At 29.5% G+C, this 6,183-nt stretch overlaps 1 long non-coding RNA gene across 1 annotated transcript; it reads left to right on the top strand.

The window, feature by feature from the left end:
• The first annotated feature begins 1,193 nt into the window (after nucleotides 1–1,193).
• Nucleotides 1,194–2,010, top strand: LOC129738493 (uncharacterized). Its single transcript, XR_008735525.1, has 2 exons — nucleotides 1,194–1,330; nucleotides 1,404–2,010. It is a non-coding gene; the product is annotated as an uncharacterized LOC129738493 (long non-coding RNA).
• Nucleotides 2,011–6,183: the final 4,173 nt, after the last annotated feature.

The following is a 6,183-nucleotide window of genomic DNA, read 5'->3' on the forward strand; positions in this document are numbered from 1 at the left end:
TCATCACGGTTTATACACTTTTTTGCCCATTGTGCAATGGTAGGTATTCCATCATGCTTAGAAGCATTCAACGGAAGAGGCAAAGCTGAAATATCGTTCAACAAATGCATTCAATGTTGGATCCTTTTCGGAATTTTTGAACAATAAAAAAAAAACATTAAAAACATTCCGTAAAATTTCTCAAATAGAAGAGTACGCTTAATTCGCGATGAAAATATAGCAGATGTAGCAGATTCCTAGTTTAGACCCCTTAACCATTTGCCTGATTTCTAAGCTCATCTTCAGCATTTCTACGTAGTTTGCTTACAGAATTTTCACTGCCGTTCATGAACTGAACAGCACAATATATGGCACTGTTTGAAGTCAATTTTTAACGTATTTTTTTGGTGACAGTATTTGAAATTTTACACATTTTTGGAAAATTTTTTGTTCGTGCTTGTACGTCTGTTCTCTGTTCTGGAATGCCCCTTTCATCGTCAAATGGACTGTTTTTAGAAGTGAATGTGACCAAATAGTCCAGAGGGCAGTTTACTTTCCATTAGCCTAACTATTTTCGAATCAATTCCACCGATAAATGGCGTCAATAAATAATTGGTAAGTGACGACCCCCCGTCAATTGACGGCACCATTATTGGCTAACTGGAGATGGTTTTCCAATATCAATATTGTGCCAAAAGAGCATTAGAATAAAAGTTCAATCGCTTGTTGAATGATTAATGAGCTTCGGGCGTCGCAGTAAAATTGTTCGATGATGCTGGCCCGGGTGGAAATTTTAAACGGTTGGCCTGGTAACGATACATTTTAACTGACGCGTGTCTGCAGCACCTAAATGTGAAACAATCGATCAGCATTTTTCACAGAAGAATGCCTTTGGCCTGGAAAACTTTAAAAGAAATCGATAGATTCAGAAGCAATTAATCCTAAATATCTCGTTGAAAGCTTCGAATTGAAATTACTTTAACAAATTATTGGTGTGAAATATAATTTGATTGATATCACACTAATGAGCTTCTAGAAAATACACTGTAATTTCCCAAAATTGATATCATCACACACCTTGATCGGAAAATTTCCTCCGAGAATTCCCTGGGGCACGTCCGTCATGTAGTCGATTAATAACCCGTAAACATAATTACCAGAAGCGTGCCCCGTCTCATGTGTGTGAACTCCCAGTTACACAAAAGAGTGACAATCTAGTAGTCCCTGGTCATAATCCACATGTGTGGCGTGGCGATGTGAATTTTCTTCCATCGTCCAACATCGTCACGGGAAATCAAAACTAATCCAATACCTGCTCTGCCCTGCCGGATTTCTCGTTTTAGCCGACGAGGTAAGTAGGTTTACAACATCCCTACCACAAACACTGTTCAGTTCATATTCAGCTTGTTTCGTTTCCTCTCCAGGCCATCGGACGCGCGACTTAATTAACAATTCCCGTCACGTCGTCGTCAGTGTTAGCGTCAGCTTCGTCGTCTGCTACGTGGCCAACGAGACGTTTTGCCACACCGGGAGGATTGTTTATCCGCAGCAGCCAAGAGCACACTGGAAACGGCAGTAGTGGCACACGCATACATTCGGGCGCACATTTGAACGTGAGCTTGGCGGTGCGCTTTCCAGTAGGGCCAGGCCAACTATCCTCGATGATGGCCCTCGGAATCTTTGACGCTTTTGCTACTTCGCTGCTGCACAGTGTACCTACAAACAGTGCACTTACTTCCAATCCAACACATGGCGACCGTGACATCGAATTGTAACTATGATGACGAAGCTATCAATCAGTGTTATGATGAGTGTTACGAAAAGAAGGGTCTGGAAGTCGATTCGGTTCGTGGAACTGGAAATTCATGTTCCAGTAATTTTGAATCCATATTTCCATGATGTTGACGTACATGGAAACCTTCCTGGGCAGTTTTGAAGACTAATATTGTTGTACAGATTAAAAAGTATTTTTTTCAGATTTTAAGTGAATTCCCACAAATACCTAAAATAGAAAATTGAATCAGTGACAAAGTAAGTAAAATTCTATACTCAATAACGAAAATTTAACGTTAGAAATGTAGGAAACAAAAATTTCAAGTCGTTATTCATCAAAGGCGAGGAAATTGAAACCCCATCCTTTGAAGTTCATACGCTTCATACCTTCTCACGTGCCGGGTTGTCCTACTGCAGCTTTCGCTAAGATGAGAAGTGATTTAAGATGATGAAGTCTGACAGGTGTAATCGACAGTGCGTTCATTAAAAAAAGAATTCCGTTTACTTATTTCCTCTGGAACTCAAACAATTTTTTTTCTGAACATGTAAAACTTAAAAGATTTCAGGTGTAGTTAAATATTTTATAATGATGGAAAAACCAAAAATTGGAAAAATAACAAAAATAATCCACAAAATGAGGAATAAAAATAACACAAAAAAGACACAAAAATAAAACGAAACAATGATAAAAATACATAAAAATGACAACAACAAAAACAAAAATAACTGACAAAAAATATAACAAAAGAAATGAAAAAAAAAACAAAAAACTGACAAAAATGACATAATTGTCGAAATTGGCGAAAACATCAAAATTTACAAAATTCACCAAGTTGACAAAATTGAGAAAATTGACTAAATTGACAAAATTGACAAAATCGACAGAATTGACAAAATTGACAAAATTGACAAAATTGACAAAATTGACAAAATTGACAAAATTGACAAAATTGACAAAATTGACAAAATTGACAAAATTGAAAAAATTGACAAAATTGACAAAATTGACAAAACAATTTTTTTTTTTTAAATTAATTTATTAACTAAACCGGACCTTTACGTGTTCCGCCTTAATTGGTCAAGCGTTGAAATTGACAAAATTGACAAAATTGACAAAATTGAACAAATTGCCAAAATTGAAAAAATTGACAAAATTGACAAAATTGACAAAATTGACAAAATTGACAAAATTGACAAAATTGACAAAATTGACAAAATTGACAAAATTGACAAAATTGACAAAATTGACAAAATTGACAGAATTGACAAAATTGACAAAATTGACAAAATTGACAAAATTGACAAAATTGACAAAATTGACAAAATTGACAAAATTGACAAAATTGACAAAATTGACAAAATTGACAAAATTGACAAAATTGACAAAATTGACAAAATTGACAAAATTGACAAAATTGACAAAATTGACAAAATTGAAAAAAGTGACAAAATTGACAAAATTGACAAAATTATCAAAATTGACAAAATTGACAAAATTGACAAAATTGACAAAATTGACAAAATTGACAAAATTGACAAAATTGACAAAATTGACAAAATTGACAAAATTGACAAAATTGACAAAATTGACAAAATTGACAAAATTGACAAAATTGACAAAATTGACAAAATTGACAAAATTGACAAAATTGACAAAATTGACAAAATTGACAAAATTGACAAAATTGACAAAATTGACAAAATTGACAAAATTGACAAAATTGACAAAATTGACAAAATTGACAAAATTGACAAAATTGACAAAATTGACAAAATTGACAAAATTGACAAAATTGACAAAATTGACAAAATTGACAAAATTGACAAAATTGACAAAATTGACAAAATTGACAAAATTGACAAAATTGACAAAATTGACAAAATTGACAAAATTGACAAAATTGACAAAATTGACAAAATTGACAAAATTGACAAAATTGACAAAATTGACAAAATTGACAAAATTGACAAAATTGACAAAATTGACTACATTAACAAAATTGTCAAAATTGTCAAAATTGTCGAAATTGTCGAAATTGTCAAAAATTTCAAAATTGTCAAAATTGTCAAAATTTTGAAAATTTAGAAAATTGTCAAAATTGTCAAAATTGAAAAAATTGACAAAATTAACAAAATTGACAAAATTGACAAAATTGACAAAATTGACAAAATTGACAAAATTAACAAAAGTAACAAAATTGACGAAATTGAAAAAAAAATTAACAAAATTGACAAAATTGACAAAATTGACAAAATTGACAAAATTAACAAAATTGACAAAATTGACAAAATTGACAAAATTGACAAAATTGACAAAATTGACAAAATTGACAAAATTGACAAAATTGACAAAATTGACAAAATTGACAAAATTGACAAAATTGAATAAAATAACAAAATTGACAAAATTGACAAAATTGACAAAATTGACTAAATTGACAAAATTGACAAAATTGACAAAATTGACAAAATTGACAAAATTGACAAAATTGACAAAATTGACAAAATTGACAAAATTGACAAAATTGACAAAATTGACAAAATTGACAAAATTGACAAAATTGACAAAATTGACAAAATTGACAAAATTGACAAAATTGACAAAATTGACAAAATTGACAAAATTGACAAAATAGACAAAATTGACAAAATTGACAAAATTGACAAAATTGACAAAATTGACAAAATTGACAAAATTGACAAAATTGACAAAATTGACAAAATTGACAAAATTGACAAAATTGACAAAATTGACAAAATTGACAAAATTGACAAAATTGACAAAATTGACAAAATTGACAAAATTGACAAAATTGACAAAATTGACAAAATTGACAAAATTGACAAAATTGACAAAATTGACAAAATTGACAAAATTGACAAAATTGACAAAATTGACAAAATTGACAAAATTGACAAAATTGACAAAATTGACAAAATTGACAAAATTGACAAAATTGACAAAATTGACAAAATTGACAAAATTGACAAAATTGACAAAATTGACAAAATTGACAAAATTGACAAAATTGACAAAATTGACAAAATTGACAAAATTGACAAAATTGACAAAATTGACAAAATTGACAAAATTGACAAAATTGACGAAATTGACAAAATTGACAAAATTGACAAAATTGACAAAAATGACAAAATTGACAAAATTGACAAAATTGACAAAATTGACAAAATTGACAAAATTGACAAAATTGTCAAAATTTTTAAAATTGTCAAAATTGACAAAATTGTCAAAATTTTTAAAATTGTCAAAATTGCCAAAATTGTCAAAATTGTCAAAATTGTCAGAATCGTCAAAATTGTCAAAATTGTCAAAATTGTCAAAATTGTCAAAATTGTCAAAATTGTCAAAATTGTCAAAATTGTCAAAATTTTCAAAATTGTCAAAATTGTCAAAATTGTCAAAATTGTCCAAATTGTCCAATTTGTCAAAATTGTCAAAATTGTCAAAATTGTCAAAATTGTCAAAATTGTCAAAATTGTCAAAATTGTCAAAATTGTCAAAATTGTCAAAATTGTCAAAATTGTCAAAATTGTCAAAATTGTCAAAATTGTCAAAATTGTCAAAATTGTCAAAATTGTCAAAATTGTCAAAATTGTCAAAATTGTCAAAATTGTCAAAATTGTCAAAATTGTCAAAATTGTCAAAATTGTCAAAATTGTCAAAATTGTCAAAATTGTCAAAATTGTCAAAATTGTCAAAATTGTCCAAATTGTCAAAATTGTCAAAATTGTCAAAATTTTCAAAATTGTCAAAATTGTCAAAATTGTCAAAATTGTCACAATTGTCAAAATTGTCAAAATTGTCAAAATTGACAAAATTGTCAAAATTGTCAAAATTGTCAAAATTGTCAAAATTGTCAAAATTGTCAAAATTGTCAAAATTGTCAAACTTGTCAAAATTGTCAAAATTGTCAAATTTGTCGAAATTGTCGAAATTGTCAAAATTGTAAAAATCGTCAAAATCCTCAAAATTTTCAAATTGTCAAATTGTCAAAATTGTTATAGTTACCATATTTGTCAAAATAGTCAACATTGACAGAATTTACAGAATAAACATGAAAAAATTGATGAAATTGAGAAATATGAGGTCTGTTTATGCCCGATTTGTTTATTCAAATCACAGAAAATTTCATCAGAAGTAACTTCTAGTTTATTTATGTGGGTTCACCGTTATAAAATATTCATTCCAATTTCCAACAAAAAATTCAACCTCACAAAAGGCAAAGTTGAACAAATAAAAAATTCTAAGCTCATTCAACTTTCGAATCCTTTAACTATAGCTACTAGTTTACTCGATTCGACTCGAAACAAACTGCTGCTGAAACAGAAAAACTTTTCCCTCCACCGAACAACGATGGACGATTTACTTTGGACCACAACAGGCAGGCAGACAAACAGCATAATAAAATA

The sequence above is a fragment of the Uranotaenia lowii genome, chromosome 1 (assembly GCF_029784155.1).
Source record: "Uranotaenia lowii strain MFRU-FL chromosome 1, ASM2978415v1, whole genome shotgun sequence".
NCBI classification, from domain to species: Eukaryota; Metazoa; Arthropoda; class Insecta; order Diptera; family Culicidae; genus Uranotaenia; species Uranotaenia lowii.